The sequence below is a fragment of the Protopterus annectens genome, chromosome 2.part0 (genome assembly GCF_019279795.1).
Source record: "Protopterus annectens isolate FY-2018-M chromosome 2.part0, PAN1.0, whole genome shotgun sequence".
Classification (NCBI taxonomy): Eukaryota; Metazoa; Chordata; order Ceratodontiformes; family Protopteridae; genus Protopterus; species Protopterus annectens.
In genome coordinates this window covers 900,884,557-900,903,190 of record NC_056728.1, presented here as the reverse complement: position 1 = coordinate 900,903,190, position 18,634 = coordinate 900,884,557, and the positions used below count along the sequence as shown (strand labels likewise).

The 18,634-nt window shown below is 44.2% G+C and overlaps 1 protein-coding gene across 7 annotated transcripts in view; it reads right to left on the bottom strand.

The window, feature by feature from the left end:
• The window catches only part of LOC122793286 (A-agglutinin anchorage subunit-like), a 1,003,124-nt gene that overhangs the window by 644,253 nt on the left and 340,237 nt on the right, over positions 1-18,634 (bottom strand). The window lies entirely within an intron of this gene.

Genomic DNA, 18,634 nt, shown 5'->3' with positions numbered 1-18,634 from the left:
AGCAATTCAGTGAATAAATGCTAGGAACCTTTCAGCTAGGGTCTTGGAGCTAGAGTAATGCTCACACTCTATGTTTGGGTAGTTGCAGTCCACCCATATAATGGTGTTTGTAGTGACCATCATATTCCCAGTGTTGTCAGGAAGGCCAAGTGGGTTTCCTGGGTATGGGAGGGTGGTGTGCACCAGGCTATGAACCTGAAGGCAGTCTAACCCACTGTTAGTTGCACATGGATAGGCTCTGATGCTTTGTGCTGTGCCACCAACCTGGAGGTGTGTGCATCTGTGGTGCCTTTGGATACTTCCCCCCTGTTCTGGTTTGCTGCATGTTTAGGGGACGACAAGCATGGTATGAGGTATGACCTGGCAGTGATGGGGTACACCTGGGAGCCTTGTACCAGGATTCTGTTACTGCACAGATATTGCTGTTCTCCATGCTAAGGACAGTTTCCAGTGCATGCATCTTGAGGTTTACACTGCTGGCGTTGAGTAGCAGCATTACTATTAGTGTCCTATCCCGTGTGATACCTGTGTAGGTGGCTATGTCATTTGAGCCTTGCATAAAAAGGCACTATGTGTGTAGCAAGAGCCTTTGCCAATATACAACGGCCCATGGGTGACAGGTGCAAGCTGTCCCTAGCAAAGCATCATGGCTTGTCTAGCATGTAATCCCACGCTGACAGGCATTGGATCCCCTTTGAATGTCACCAAAACATAAGCCAGTTGTAGAAATTGATCATCCTGTCTACACATTGTGGCAGCATTCTTGGTGAGGGTAAGATGCTACTCAAGGTCAGGGTCATACCAGCCTGTGCCACATGCTCAGAGAACCCCTCTATGTCCCCTATCATGTAGTCCAGGGAGGTACATCACAGGTCATTCACACTGGCACGGACAATGACTGAGTCATATTTGTACATGCCTTGGAGTGACCTGTATGCTTTTGTTATGTGGTGGATCATAGTGCCCGATGGGCATCTCACCATGACCTTCTCCCTGTTCAGCCTGGTGAGCGGGACCTCAGTGTACCTGACGATAGAGGTACCTATTACAACTGTAGCAGGTGTGTTGTTTAGCCATACGGGCTGTGACTGCTCAGCACACAGGCTTTGTGAGCTATGTGTTGCACGTGCTCTGTTCTGGTGTAACGTTTGCTTGTGTGTCTGCTTTGTAGGTGTCTGCTGCTCAGGCAGGATGCTATTCTGAGACTCCAAGAATGTTCCTGTGTGTTTATGTGTTTGGATTGCTGTCATGGTAGGTCTATGTGAGACTGGTATTGTATTCACTGTAGTATCCCACTCCACCTGACAGGTTATGCCAGTACTGAGTTAAGAGAGCTTAGCCCCCAGTTTGGCTATGTGGTTGTATCTCTCACATGTGTTGTAAGTTAATGGGAAGGGGAGAGGGTTGTCTGTGTACATGAGGCAGCTGTAACATTGCCACATGACTCACAGATTCACCAACTGGACCAGAGAGGAGATTGACAAGTGACCTTTGCACATGCTACCATAGTATTGTGAATTCCATAATAATTAACAACACATAGGGCCAATGGGGAACAAGGTACTCAAGGTGAGTATATGTGGGTGTAGTGCTTCTGATTTGTTAGTGCTGACATATATAAATGCTTTCATGAGCAAATGCCAGGTAAGTCATATGCAATGTGTTACAGGCAACTTACATGCAAACAGGACAAACAGTGACGTTCTGTCAAGTGAGACATGGACATCAGTACAGTAAGCAATACAGATGTCATTAGGGATCCACAGAGGCACTGTACAGCTGCATTGCTGGTGGAATCAGTGTTTCAGGGAAATAACAAGCAAACATGCATACAAACAAAGCTACAGTCAGCAGGCCTGGATCTAGTCTATGCTACAACAAACAAGGTGTCCCACTTCCAGTAGGTAACAGTGAAAATATGCAGGCATTATAAGCCTGTACCCAGAAATTCACAGGTCAGACGGGCAGGGTCCAGCCTCACCTCCCACAAGTGTACAGACCATGTACCTTCGTAATGTAGAATAACTGGCCTGAAACCCAAGTGCTCATACCTGAACTAATGCACATTTCGAATAACAGACACTGAGCCCTCACTCAGCAGTTCCAAACTTAGTAGGATGTATGCTACCTGTCCTGGCACCACAGTATCCTTGACATGTGTGGAGACTCTTCTTCCTGTCATAGTTAGTTCTGTATTATGGGGCTGTCAAGCATGGTATGAGGTGTGACCTTGTAGTGCTAGGGTGCTCTTGTGAGTCTTGAACCTGTTGTGTATTACTGCACAGATATCAACATCCTCAAACATCCTCATTGCAGAGTCGAGTGTGGACAGCATGCAACTTGCAGTGTACATGTTCATCACTGAGTATCAATACTTACATGTTCTTATCCCCTGTGCTACCTATGTAGGTGGCCTTCTGTTGACAGCCTCACCACCAGTATGCAAAGATGTGCAGACATTACACTATGGTAATTACTATGGGTGTACAAAACAATACAATGACAATCATACTGTTACTGCATCAGGCATGCTGGGATATACCCACAATGATATCATTACACTGTACTGTTGACAACATGATAGTATTACTACACTTCTATGTAGTCACCCTGTGCATCAGCACCATGTTAACCTGTTCCTGCACCGATGTTACAGATTGCAGGAGGTATGCAGATTGCAGGAGGTATGCCTGAGTCTGCCACTGATACAACCAATTGACATGTATGTGGGTGTGTGTTGGTGAGGGACAGCAGTACAAGATGGGGCAATGCTGATGCAGTGTGTGCATGTATGCAGTAGCCCTAGGTGTTATCAATTTGCATGTGTGTATGCATGCACACAGTTCCACCTCATGGCTGCCATATACAGGTGTTTGTGGACAGCCACAGACTGTACCTGCCAGGTCATACAGATCACTGTCTCTGGCCACGGACACGGTACCTGTGCCTGGCAAGGGTGCTACGGACCGTATCAGGTACTAAGCCAGACTGGGTACTGTCATAAGAAGCAGGTGGTTGGTGACTGGAGACAGGTCCCTGTTGGGACTGTCCAGAGCCACGTGCACGTGGTCTCCTGGGGCGGTCTGATGACAGCACAGACCCAGCATTGCTGGGGCTGCTGCTGGCACTATGGGAGCAGCCGCGGGCCTGTTGTCATCCCCAATGACTGCCAGCTGCTGCTGTTGCTGGCATATGCCCACGTCGACACCTCAACCATCTACCATTGCCCTGGCTCATGGACATGTAGTTGTGGAACAGATCTAATGTGTCCCCCCAACGTCTGTCAATGACCTCAGTGAAATTATGGATGGCAGCCGCAACATCACGCATACTGTCATTCATAGCTGTGCGACATGCTCTCAGCTCCCTCAGACCCTGTTTGGTGTACCGTTCCATACGTGACTGTGCTTGCATTACAGCCCGAAACATAGCTGAGGTTGAAAGACCTCTGTGGGCACGTCTGACAGGGGCAGTACACCCACGGATGCTCCCACGAGAATCCCTGGACATCTGCCTGTGTGGCACCATGTCAGGACCTGTCCATGGCTGCTGTGTGGGGATGCATGTGCCACCAATACCACATTACCATGGTCAATGCCCACTGTATCCTGTCCATCACCTAGGGACATTGGTGACAAAGGATGTATTGGCAGGATGACTGTGTGCATTGATGGGGTCGACAGCTGTGTACTGTCAATTGGCTGAACAACGACGGACCCTGGCACACCTCCCTGTGCCATTACACATGTATCATCATTATCACTATCCATGGCAGCTGATTCAGGTTCCCTGCTGCACAACACCAGAGCAGCACCAGAACCTGTGGGAGTAAGACAGGAAACACAGTTTACAATGTGTACATAATGTCACCACTGATACACACAGGTGCACATGCACACAGGTACACATGCACACATGCACACACTTGCACATGCACACATGCACACATGCACACAGGTGCACATGCACACATGCACACAGGTGCACATGCACACATGCACACAGGTGCACATGCACCCATGCACACATGCACACATGCACACATGCACACATGCACACTCCTCAGTATATGAGATATCAACACACAGACACAAACACACCTGCAATCAAACACATAGCACTACTGCTTCAGCCTATTATTACTATTAGTATCAAGAGTATTGAAGGTATTGTTATTACACACTCACCAGCATGGATAGGCTGCCTTGCTGTTACACCAGAGGGACCTGCAGAAATGAGACATTTATTGTCAGTGGGCACAACTGTGCCATTGATACTGTGAATATGATACAGTTCAGTAGTACAACAGTTGGCTTCCACAGGTCTACTGCTGATATTGAGAATATCATTCTTGCACAATAATTACCAAGATAACAGCTACAAACCAAGGACACACCTCACACATGCATATACTACCAGTGTACAGAACAGTCAACTATACATATGGCATGTTACCTGCACGCTCCGAGTCCTGCTGCTGGGTGGCTCCAGCCTTCATCATTACGCATGTATGCTGCTACTGTTGTTGCTGTTGGGCTGGAGCCACAACACTTAGGAGTAGTCCCTCCAGTCTGGTGACGGAGGGATTTATAGCCACCCCACCACCTGTGGCAAGCTGTTGCCTGTGGATATCTGATGCACGCTGACGGACATTTCTAATTAAATCACTGCAGTGATGGCGTACCTGCTCATATGTCCGGTTATGTGTGCCTATGTCATTTACTCGACGGACCAGGTCTTGCCACAGTGCAGCCCTCTCCTGCTGGTTCTGGCTGGTGCGGAAAAAGAGTATTGCGAAATCCTGCACCAGGCTCTGGTGTATCTCCTCATCCTCCGCAGCAGAGTAGTTAGGGTTTCGCTGGTGAACCATAGCCCTGAAAAGAAAAAGAAAAAATATGTAGCAATATATGTCAGCAAAATATGGCACACATAATACACATGATCCTCGACTGTAGTGATATAACTTAACTCCCATATATAGCATCTGTCTGTCTATTGGGGGATACACATGTAAATGACCAGATATCAGTGCTCAACCGACAACTGTGCAACAGTACCTGGCACACTCCATACGACAGACTAGTATACTCCAGCAGTTAGCACACTGGTTCAGGTCCAATGCACGACCTCACACTGGGGGTTTGTATCAAGGTACTGTATGGGAAACATTATCAACCCATGCACTGCATGCAATGCACGTTACATATTTCACTGGTAATGCACACTACTCTTACTTGCCATAACCCTACCTACACTGCAGTCACATACAGGGTAACACAGCACAACATATGGCAATGTAGTATGTTTGGATCACAATGCCTCACACATCTGTCTCTGGCCTCACTCCTCGGACACACACTACCATGACTGACAGACAGTCATGGTGAGCAATCACACCATTACATAACATGCTCCCAGTCAGTGGCACACTCATTCCACCTCACATAGTTGGTTTGCAATGGGTTTGTGGGTGTGCATTGTGTGTTAGGTAGGTAGTATGCTACTGGCCCTGGGCCTACAGCAGCATACTGTTATGCTACCCTGCCCCTTGTGACACATGTGATGTGATCGTACCTGCTCCTGTCAAAAAGTTACACAGGGTGACTCATATGGCATATTACCTATCTGCATAACATTCAGCAGGGGTATGTCTGACATCTACTCATGGGGAGCCTTGCTTCTTAATGCTGTGTGGTTTACTCCAGGGTATGTCTTATCTGTGGGTAGGAACCTGTACCTCCACCATGTGCTCTTTACTGTGGTGACAAGGATGACAGACATAGGTCATTTGGGCTATGGATGTTGTGAGGTGTTACCGTGGTTGTTGGACAACTGTCATGGGTGTGACTTAACTATGTATATCCAGCAGTGGTAACCTCTATGTAGGTAGTATGGGTGCGCTCTGTGGTCTAGTCAGTCACTCTGTATAGGTAATGTGTTTGAGTGCATTGTCACAGTTTCTTACGTATGACTGTGTCCTTCTCCATATCTGTAGCTGTCATGGGAGGTACATACCGTGTAGGACATTGTGGGGTGTAGAGGGGTACAGTGACCTACATGTTCATAGCTGACACACCATGTCTGCTGACACATACCATGTACAGGTATTACAGGACTAGTGTGCCACTATGAATATCAATGGGGAGCCTATTGTACACTTGTTGCCCCTGTTCCCCCTGACACATGCAGTGGTGGCCAGGCAAGCACATATGTGGTGGATACTGGTGTAAGTGTTTTGGAATGGGGTATGGTACTCCAGTATCCACACTGGTGTTCACTTCATGCCTTTGTCACCAGGCACCTGTTGCAATACATCTGCACACATGTGCCTCACTCAGTATATATATATATATATATATATATATATATATATATATATATATATATATATATATATATATATATATATATATATATATATATATATATATATATATATATATATATATATATATATATATATATATATATATATATATATATATATATATATATATATATATAGATATAGATATGGAGAGAGGGTGAGAGAGAGAGAGGGGGCGAGAGAGAGAGGGGTGGGACAGAGAGAGAGATAGTCATATACAGACATATCTGTAGACAGTCAGATCTGTCTGTATATGTATATGTATCTACATATATCTATATATGTATGTGTGTATTACATATATGCATATTATATATATATATATATATATATATATATATATATATATATACATATACATATACATACATATCTCGATATACATACATATACATATGATAGATATATATATAAACCTTTTTATTTACACATATGTATACACACACTAACGTACTGATGAACATCCATTACTGTACAACCTACATTGTACATTGCACTACAACCTACATTGATATGTGCACATAGTTAACTTTACATACATATGTATGTACAGCCTTCAGTGACAGTTGCAGTATGTCCCCTGCCCTATGCACATCTTCATATACATAGATACAGACCAATAACACATATGGAGGGTTCACAGTATGTAGACTATTATATTATTACTTTACATTACCTGTGTTTGTTACAGCTGTTTGCATTGGCGTTCTGATAGTTGGCCTGCTGCTGCTTCTCTTGCTAGCTTCAGTTTGCCTTGGCAGTGTCAGGTTGTGATGACAACTTGTTTGTTTTGTTGTTATATATTTTCTTTCTTTTCTTTTCTTTTCTCTCTCTCTCTCTCTCTCTCTTTCTCTGTCTCTACCTCCAGAGGGTGCAATGAAAGTATTGCATGTGTGGACTGGGAGTACAGGATGCTTTTGTAGGTATCTGCACATGTCCATGCGATGGCCTCTGCACCAATTGTTAGCCAGCATTTACTAACTGCATGCAGTCTGTTGTGTAGTGATTGCAGTTCTCACTGTGATTTCAGGACAGTGCTATAAAAAGGTTTGTTAGGTAGGCGTAGCCCTTTCAGATTATCAGGGTGGGGACCATGCTGGTATGCTGTGGACACAGTTCTGTGAGTCTAACGGTTGGTATGTCTCTCATATTTCAGGCTGTGTTGTAGACACTGCAATGCATGTTGTACTGTAACCTGAGTATTCCTTCCTCCAGTTTCCTCTTCTCAGTGTGTATGTAAACTGACACCTAAGACTAGTAATACTGTGTATATGGGTGTGTGTGCTTTCCTGTGGGACTTGTGGTGTAACTGGTATATAGCAGTGGCTCTTGCAATTTGTTGCTATGGCTTCAATATTTGCCCTTTACATTCACTCCTTGTATGCCTGCTAGGTGTCTTTACTGTAATGTGTTGCTATGGCTTTCCTATTTTCCATTTACATTCACAGCTTGTAATGCTTGCTATATCAGTTTGAGCAGCAATTCCCTATGTGTTTGTTGTGGTAGGGTGGTACTGCATGCAGTGTGGTCTTGCCATGGTGTGGGCCTTGACACGTAGAAGGGTATTTGATTATGCTGCTGAGCAGGCCTCAGATACTCTCAGGTGCATCTTTTATCAGCCTCATGGAATGGTACATATCAGTGGGATACACCCATGAAATTTTCTGATATTCTGCAGTTGTGACTGTGGGTTATTTTGAGCATATGTATTACTACACCATTTGTGATGTGCAAGTGGTGCATACTTTCAGTAATTCATAGTTACTATAGCATGTGTTGTAACACCTTTCTGCCTACTGTTAGTACATTTCACAGGGAGTCAGTGGGGCACAGTTAACATTTGTTTTCAAACAGGGACATCCCTGTAACTCAGTCACAGTTGCTATGTCTGGGCTCTTAACTATTAAACTATGGCAGTGTTTATCCTGCTCTGTGTATGTGTGTGGCTTGCAAGGTGCTACTGTGACATTATTACCTACAAGCTACCAACTAGCATGGCTGTTTCTCTTCACAAACAAATATTTTACAAATCCACTAGATTTGACAGTAAATACACATGACATGCTTTGTGTACTAGACTTCCTATATTCCCTTTACATTCATTCCTACTATTTCATGATATATTTCTTTCAGCACAATGTTCTTGTATATCAGTCATGGCTTAGTGGTAAGCCATGCAGACTACTGTTTCCAAGGTCCTGGGTTCGGGATGGACAGTGGGATTTTATTTTGCATCTGAGCAGACTACAGGTCTTGTCATTCAGAGTGACTAAGGCATTTTTAAGCAGTTGTAAGCTGGTTAGTGCTGTTTGCACGGAACTCACGCATGCGCACTGTCGCTTAGCTTCGCACACACATGCTTAGCTAAGTGCACACAAGCGCACTCCCGCTTACAACTGCTTAAAAGTGCTTACTCCCGCGCACAGCCGCGCTGATTTCTTTGAAAGAAAAGAAAATGGGGAGATAGGAAAGGGGGCACAAAGAGGGTAGGACAGTAGGAAAACAAGCTCGGGATTTGAAGGAAGGATGTAGGATAGGCCCATAGCTGCCCATTTCTTTATCAGCAACAGCTGTGCATATGTGTGTAATTTGGTGTGAAATTTGAAACCTTCCACCCCTGAGAGAGGAGTGAGGACAACAATATTTGTTGTGCAGCCAATTGTAATTGCCAGTTTACATGTCCAGCAGACATGTCTGTGAAATGGGCAGCTGTGTATGGGGCATAATTTTTTTGCGGGAACAGAGTGCCCTTTTTTTTTTTCAGGTGAGAGTGGAATGTCAGGTACAGGAAGTAGGTATAGTTGGGGAGATAGGTAGGGGAGGTTAACAGACAAGACAAACAAGACGCATACAGGGGTGGTGTATGACACATGTGGGGGGAACACAATTGACGGGGATGGATGTTTGGATATCTCGAGCCCATGAGCCCACAGATGGCAACAGTGGAACTGAGATCCTCACCCATGGGCAGTTGCCACTGTGCCTTCACTGCCCAGGATGGGGCTGTGCTGGGGGCTGTGTAGGATGGGCAGCAGGCACGCCCATGAGTTGTGCCACCCGTGCCTCAAGCTGGCGTAGGGGCTCAATCACAGAATGCCTGATTTCCCTACGCACCACAATCTGGACACTACGGAGGGTGAGTGGACGGTCTCCTCCAGCCATGCTTGCAGAGGGGGGACGAGCCACATCCCCTGCAGCGCTTCCACCCGAAGGTGGCACAGGGCCACCAGAGGAGGGTCCGGCCTGGGCACTAGTGCCAGGTGCACTTGCCAGCTGAGGTGGGAGAGGTGGGTCCGCTGGAACCCGCCTTCCCTGTCGTCCTATGTTTTGCATTATTTTATGACAGTTTGGGTTAGTAACAAACAATGAATGCAAATCACTTGGCACCACAGGACCCAGAAGCACGTAAACAAAGGCTTTCAAAATAAGCAGATGAAGAAATCAAACAGCTGCTAGGTCTCCTAAAGATCCTTTAATATAAACAGGCAAAGTAAAAATCCACAATATCTTCCTATAAATTCAAGACATTGAACAGCAAGCATAACACATGCATAATTTGAACAACAGTATACAATCAAACAGCATGTAGGGTTGATTGATGGCAACAGGCCATCAGATTTGGATGTATGAACAGGGCACATGCATCAACGTACATGCAAATATGTATGAACCAACAGGACAAATGTCCAGGGGAATTAATTGTGAATACACATACCCATTTCATGTGGAATGGATTATTTGTGGTTATAGGGTAGGGTGAAGAAATATTTCATTAACAACTTCAAATACTTATACATATGCTGTACATTTCTACTAGCTGCAGATATATACACCCAACAGGTCTGACTACAGTTTCCTATGTGTAAACGTAGGCATGTTGGTGATGGGAATGTTACTGCTACATTAATATACATTGCATTTTTATTCATACACATTCATATCTGGCTCTGTTCAGCTACAGCATCCTGCTACATTTGCTTTATATGGCTCTAGACAACTGTGGATGTTTGGTATTTCATACAACCATACTATCTGCATATTGCAAAGGTACAGCAACATATCCGAATTGTGGGACAGACATTCCAGCTTCAGTACTTTATTGCACACATTTCACTCTTTGGTTGTGCCTGTCACATTCATTTAATTCTGTACTGACTGCAGTATACTTTATTCAGGAATTATTACAACTTTATTGGTGGATTCATACCTCTTTCTCACACTCTCACTTGTTTTATTTTTACAATTCAGGATGGTACTTAATTCTAGGCTTTATTGACATGTTTTACTTGGTTACAACAATCCTTTCCAACAGTCTCACTTGTGTCATGTTTCAGATTTTAAATGGGGATATATTTCACACATGTGTTGCACTCAGCTTGTGTAGCTGTAATTTACAGCCTGCTGCAGGTTATGTACTATTACATTACAGGTGGCACATCTTTATTTCAGACTTGTTTCATTTTTATTTTTTGGATTACAGGCTGCATCACACTTATGTAATCACACAGTACTAGCAGAATATATCTTACACTGTTACTTGAACTTTTTTTTAATAAGTGACTACACTGCACTCTTTTGCAAGCTGTCATACTTATATTTTTTAACAGTTACAGGGAGAGAATTACTAACCTGCCTGGTGGCGCAAGCGCACAAGCCTATCGGCATAGGCTCGATGATTCATGGAACGGACACCTGCAGCTGTAATATAAATGAAGTAATATTGGAATACACGTCTCCATAATATCAGCTAGGTTAATTTCTTACATATATAATTACATGTAACTTACTCAGTAGTGGGGTGTTGGGCATTTGCCGGGCCTCCTGGATCCAACGGTTCAGTTGGTACTGCTTCCATCTCTTCAGGTCCGCATGGTGGTGACAGACCTGTTCACCAGGCCTTGGTATTCCTGTGGCACTGATGAGATTATGTGCCAACCGGTCCCATGCCTCAGCCTTGTATGCTTCCCACAGGACCTGGCCCTGCATGAGTTGGGCCTCATGATCATGGACGAGGAGCCAAACCATATATTTGGACTCCTCAACGCCCCACCTCTGTGCTCGGAAGCAACTACCCTCTCCTACACCTGCCATCCTGACTGCAAATCGATTCCACAATCAGTTATGCTGTGTATTCCCACCTATGGGGCTTATATATACCGTTTTTCCCGCACTTATCTGTGATTGGCCATTTTGGATATGTATCAGCTTCACAAAACCTGCTTTGTCATGCTTCTCTTTCCATTCATTCCTATATATATGCTAATACTGTAGTTCTAAGAGCAACTGTCATGGCCTAGTAGTTCAGCACTTTGACTATGGTGCATGGTATCCTGAGTTCGAGCCTGGCCACTGCTTTTTTTTTCTATGACTGTCTACACAAGCTAGGAGGTGTGTCTGTGTAAAGGCAGTTTTGATACAGCTTGCTCAATGTTGCCCGCCGGTTATCTTGTTGGCGCAGTGCGCAGCTCCGCGCAAACAGGTTACGCTGGTTTACGCATCATTTGGCTGTCAGCACGCATATTATGCTCAGCTCAGCTATGGGCACACAGTTTCAGCATGTTACAACACTACTCAACCCCGGGCACTCATTTTACGCCTGTTAAACCACTGCTCACCTACGGGCAGATATACTCAGCTTGTTAGAGCGTAGCTCAGCTATAGATACTTCTGACATTTTTTTTTTTTATTATCTCACATTTCTTCAAAATACATGGCCCATTTTATTACATTTTACATAAAATATAATTTTATATATGTACATATATGTCAGGGAATTGTTTCATGCTTATTTCACTAGTAATAAAAATTGATGTTGTGGGGGTTAGAACCGTGACTGCCTCCTCTTCAGCCGACATCTCTACCACTACGTTATTGCTTCTTGGCTTACTTTGCATATTTAGATCTTATATCCTTTTCCACTGACTGCTAACTGTGGCTAAGTGACGGGCACGCCCGCGCAAACAAGCGCAATTACGGGCAAACATCTTTAATACTTATAAAAAAATATAACATGTTCATTTTTACATTTTATGTTTATAGTCTGTGGGAGCATGTGTTGTGTTGTGTTTGTTGACATTTACGCGGACTCTCTCGTGGGGGTTTACTTTTGGGACTGTTCCTCTTCTGGGGGCGTGTCCGTTTGCAGGACTCGCTCTGCGGACACGCCCCCTGCTTTCTTACATGGACCGTGTTAGCCTTGGGTGTGAGTCAGCATGCCCTCATGAATATGCATGGCATGCTGACGTCACACCGTTTAACTGCAGCCTCTGTGTAAGACTTGTAACTCTTACACGGAGGCTTCGTGAATCCTGCCCAAAGTGTTTTATGGAGTGTAACAGACCTTGTTGATAAGTTGTGTGATGTCCTTAAAGTGTTTTGTTTTGTGACTTAAATGTTGTACCACTGTATGTGGTGCATAAAGTGCCAGTCTGAATCTTTACTGTATCTGCAAATGTTTTCAGCTTTAAAGAAAAAAAAAAATTTGTGAAATATTTTTTCTCTGTGCTGATGACATTGAGGTTTTATGGCTAATATTTAATCTCAGTGACAACAACCGAGGGGAAAATGTGAGAGGTACCCATAGACTTTACTGGAAGTATTTCACAAATGACCTAAGTAAATATGGATGCACTTGTGCAAGTTGCATCACAACATTTAACTCACCAGATGCTGCGATGCACTATCGTACTGTGCCAAAACACTTTAAATGGGGCATTCCTTGGCAGTACTGAATATTTTAAATCTGGCCTTTGATGAAAGGAAACCCAAGGAAAAGGACTCCATGGATCCCCAACTGTCCACTGTCCCCCTGCATATCCCTCAATGTGCCCCCTATTCCCACCATCCCCCACTCTGGCCTTGTTACAAAATTCAGATCACAATTTTTCTTGTTTTCTCATACTTTATTGTATTCAACAAAGTGTTCTTGCATTATTTAAATATATCCTAACTTAGCAAGATTGTACCATAATAAATGATCAGGAAGTAAGGAAATTAAGTCAGATGTCTCAGCCCCAGAAGCCATGGCGTTCCAAATGCTCTGAGTTGTATTTTGGGGCCTTTTTTTCAAACCTTTTAAACTACAGGTGACCAGAACAAAATTTGCCACTCAGGAAAAAATTCATTCTTTTTCTTCATTCTCTTCCTGCATCATTTCACCACTCCCTCAGTGACCAAGACTGCTTTGTAATAACTGTGGAGGAAATAAAGTGTTTGGGCCGCAGAAGTCATGGGATAGTACATGCTACGAGGTACATTTTAGAGTTTTTTTCTCCAGTCTGTTTTTGCAATTATGGCTTGGACAAAAATCATAACTAAGTAAAGAAATTCAATCTTATTTGTTTCTTTCAGTGAAAAAATATGTTGTGTCCAAGTATTAGTGATCAATGTTGACAAGTAGTTCCAAAAGAAGTGAGAGATAAATAGGTTCATAGGTAGGTATTAGGCTATCAGCCATGGGGCCTCTATAAGCCTAGCCAAAAAAGGTTCCCTGGCTTTCTCCACCCAAGAAGATTATTTTCCTGTGCCCCATTCAAGCAGTGCCACAGAAATGATCCCCGGGGTGAATTTTCTATTTCTCATCCAGCCGTCAAGATTTTTCTTAAAGAGGGCCAATGAGGAGCTTTGCTTGACATGAATGGATCATTTGGTCAAAAGTATGGGAAGTCTCTGGGACAGGAATCTATCCCTCCAGCATGTTCTGTTTATTATGGTGACAAGGTTTAGGTCCCTGGTGCATTTGGTTCAGACAGATTGGGATTTCTTAGCATGTCCAACAGCTCTGGGTTTGACATAGCTTTGTATGTTAGGCAGAGATTGCCTTTGAGTAGGCGATATGCGATGGAGTAGAGCTAGAGTTTTTTGAGATGGTCTGCGTATGGCATCTATTTGAGACCGGTAATCCTCTTAGTGAGATATTTCTGTGGCCTTTCCAATTGTTGTAGGTGTCTTGTGAGATACATGCCAAATGGGGCATTGTACTCTATAATGGGTCTGATGAGGGATGAGTAGAGATGAACAATGACCTCCTTTTTTTCTAGAGGAGAAATCTTTTGTGATGAGGTGTGCCACATAGAAGGATTTCCTGACTACTGTGACGATGTGGTTATCAAAGGACAGACGACTGTCCACCTGTGTCCTGAGGTTTCTTATCACACTTTTAGTGTTTAGTGAGCTACCGCCTATGTGGTAGTTCATGAGTACTGAGTTTTTCCCAAAGGGGATGACAATGCATGCCTTGGTATTGAGCTTGAGGCCATGACTTTGACACCAAGCATCTGTCTCTGTGAGGCCCTTTTGCAGACTGTGTACATCATTAGGTGATTCTATTATGGCACCCAGTTTGCAGTCATCTGTGAACTTTGTTAGCCAAATACCTTCTGTGTTGGCCTGCACTTTAGAGGAGTAGAGGCTGAACAGGAGAGGACCCAGGAAAAAACCCTGTAGTACTCCAATCATCACTGGTCTGAAGTTGGACATGGAGTCGGCTACTTTTACTGTGTGGTTTTCTGTCAGTGATCCAGTTGGCCACCCATCTTGTGACAGAGGGATTTATGCAAAGTTTAGGGAGTTAATGAGTTTATCTATAATTCCAGAGTGGGGGATGGTATTGAATGCCTTGGCAAGGTCAAGATAGGCTGTGTGCACTACGTTGCCCTTGTCTATGGCTCTAGTGACTGCTTCAAAGAAGTCAATCAGATTTAGTAGACATGATCTACCTTTTACAAACCCAAACTCAGTGGGGTCCAGGGTTTGGAGGTTACCTATGTCTTTGTTTATAAGCTTCAAGATGATATGTTCCATGGCCTTGGAAACCAAACTCGTTAGGCTAACGGGGTGGTAGTTTCCGGGGTCCATGGTGGCACCCTCTTTGTGGAGTGGGATAACCATCACTGTGCACTATTCAGTAGGCACATAGCCTGAGGTGAGGCTATGATTGAACATGGTACTTAGGTGGGGTGCCAGTTCATTCTGTAGTTCATGCAGTATGCAGCCTGGGATGTTGTCTTGTCCCATGGATGCTGTGTTTTTGGCCTTGGACAGTGCAGTCTTTACTTGTTCATCCATGATTACAGGGGCTTTGCATTCTTCTGATATTAAGATGGGCCCTTTGGAGGGTGAGAGGAGAGTAAAGTTAGCAGTGAACCTATCTGCCAGGATGTTGGCAATATCAGTTGGCTCTGTATATTTATTGCCATTGTGCTGTAGCTCAGAGCAGATCTGAGTGTTGTCATTGAGATTCCTGACATAGCTATAGAATGCTTTGTGGTTGTCTTTGGAATCAGTGGCAATTGTATTTTCATAACTGACTTTGGAGGATTTTATGAGGGATCTCAGCTTCTTGCTGAGGCTGACCAGGGAGTTTCTCCAATCTTGGGATTTTACTCTTTTTTGCAACAGCTTCTTCCTTCTGTTGTAGAGTTTGTTTATGGCAGGGGACCACCAGATCGGCTTCCTTTTTTTAGAGGATAGCATCTTGGTTCTTTTAGGGATGGCATGATCCATGCACTCATATATGTGGTTATACAGTGCATGTGTGTAAGATTCACAAGTCATACCTCTATTTTCCATCTGAATGGGGTGTCGTGAAGTTTGCCACTTCTGTCGTAAGAAGCATGAAGTTGGCTTTGGAGTAGTTTTTGACGGTGGTTTCCTTAATGGAAGGTGGGGTGGGATATGGAGGTCTAGGGTGATTAGCTTGTGGTCAGATCTGACCAGCACAGAGTTGACCTCTGGAGTGGAACAACAGTTACCCATATTGGCAATGACCAGGTCCAGGATATTGCTGCCCCTGGTGGGGGTGTGGACAAGCTGATCCAAGGCACTGGAATTTATGAATTCCAGAAAACGTTGAGCGAATGAGTTGGTACATGAGTAGTTTTCCCAGTTGATGGTGGGGTAGTTGAAATCACCCATAATTAATGTATTAGGTTGCACCTTCATATTTTCCAGTATCTTAAGGAATGAAGAGTGGGAATACTGGGGCATGGTGGGGGATCTGTAACAAGCTACAACCTGGATTGCAGTCTTGCCCAGTGTTAGTTGCACTTTGATAATTTCGGATGTATTATGCTGAGCAACTAGCCTGGAGGTGTGGATATCCTTAATAAATATGGACATGCCTCCACCTTTAGTGTTTCGGTCCAGGTTAGGTGGCCGAAAGGTGTGGTATGAATTATAGCCTGGTAATGCAGGGTTGCTGTCTGGAGCCTTGAACCAGGTCTCTGTCACTGCACAGATGTCAGTGTTCTCCATTTTAAGGAGTGCCTCGAGTGAGTGCATTTTGAGGTTTAGATTTCTAGCATTGAGTAGCATTACCCTCAGAGTTTGCTTGCTTGTACCTGTTACTGTGGTGAATTTAGCATTTGAACCTTGCCTAAAAAAGGCACTATAGGGGTGACAAGAGCCTTAGCCAGTATCCGGAATGCCAGGGGAGACAGGTGCAGGCCATCTCTGGCAAAACATCGTGGTCTGTTGACTATATCGTCCCAGGCAGACAGATACTGGATCCCCTTAGAATGACACCAGAAGCTTAGCCAATTGTTGAAGTCAGTCAATTTGTCCTTGTACTGTGGTATAATTCTGGGTGATGGCAGGATGATACTCAGGGCTAGGGTCATACCCTCCTGGGCTACAAGATCCGTAGTCCAGGGAGGTACATCTTAGGTCATTCACACCAACATGGGCATTGACAGAGTCATATTTGTACTTGTTGTGGAGTGACCTGAGTCCGTGCATTATGTGGTGGATCCTGGCATCTGACAGGCAGCTGACAGTAACTTTCTCCTTGTTTAGCCTAGTGAGTGGGACATCAGTGCGCCTGACTATAGAGTCACATATGACTAGTGTGTTGGGGACATTGTTTTGCCTTATGGGCTGAGGTTGAGTGGCACACTGATTTTGTGGGCTATATGTCAATTGGGAAGTGTTGGAGAGTTTTGGTTGTCTGTGTTTCAGCTTGGGAGGTCTCTGTTGCTTGGGCAGATATTTATTGAGAGCCTCCGTGAATGTGGGTGTGTGTTTTGTGTTTCTATGTGTGGGTTTTGGTAGTGTGGGTTTTGAAGGACTATGTGTTGAGTGTAGTGTGGTGCAGGTGTTAACCTTCTCCTCTTGACTGTCTAGTCCAGTCTTAGCTGGAGAGAGCTTGGCTTCCAGTTTGGCTATATAAGTGCATCTCTCAAAGGTTGTAGTGTTGGGTGGTAGGAGGAGAGGGTTGTCGGTGTACATGAGGCAATTGCTACATTGCTCCAAGATGCCCAGTTTCATCAGGTGGACAGGAGAAAACACTGGGAGCTGACCCATGGACATACCTGGATAGGTGTTTATTAATTTAAGTACTAAGAACTCTTTTCCTCTTAACAAGTGAGGAAAGTTGAGTGTTGTAGTAGTTTGTAGTTTATCTAGTGCTTACAGTGAGTTCTGAGCAAGTGCTGAGCACAAGGAAACAGTTTTGAGTGCTGAAACTAAAAAAAAACTGGCTAGTTCTAGCTAAAACTAGCTAGTTTTAGCACCAGTCCCAAGAAGAGAAGCAGGCCACGGCCTGTTTGGTGATCCACATTCTTGCCCCAGATGATGCAATGGTCTGCAAGCCTGTAGCCTTTTTCTGGTAGATGCTTCAAATAGCAACCAGACCAATGAGGTACGTTAAGCACAGACACTCACTCGCCAACCAGAAAAAGTCAGGAATCAATGGACTCTGCTCCTACTCTCACCAGCATCAGAATATAAGCACAGATTCTAAGCTGTCACCTATAAAGCAGTTATTAAGCTTTCTGGGGATCAGCAGTCTCCAGGAAATAATGTAAAGTACAGTTGTGTACACTTACCATAAATGTAGATGTTCGAGTGTATTAATTGTTGTAGTCATTACATTTGGGTTATCTGCTTGCAGTAGCCCTCAGTCGGCCTGATTAACAAAGTCTTGGGTCCTGCATCGGTTGCTGTCCCTTCTTCCATGACGTCAGGTCATCAGGGGTATAAAGCATGCAGCCGACGCCATTACATCAGTTTTTCTTGCCCCAGATGTCAGGTGCCCCCTAATGGGAAGCAATTAAATCTATAAATACAAGGATATACCTCCAACAAAAAAGCAAATACACCAAAAAGCTTTTTGAGCATAGTAAGTGAGAGTAGAGGTATAGCCAAAAGAAGAAAGGGGGCTGAAGGGAGGGTAACCAGGACTGCAACAGTGAATACACTCAAACATCTACATTTATGGTAAGTGTACACAACTGTACTATGTTCTTCATGTTTCACTGTTGGTCATTA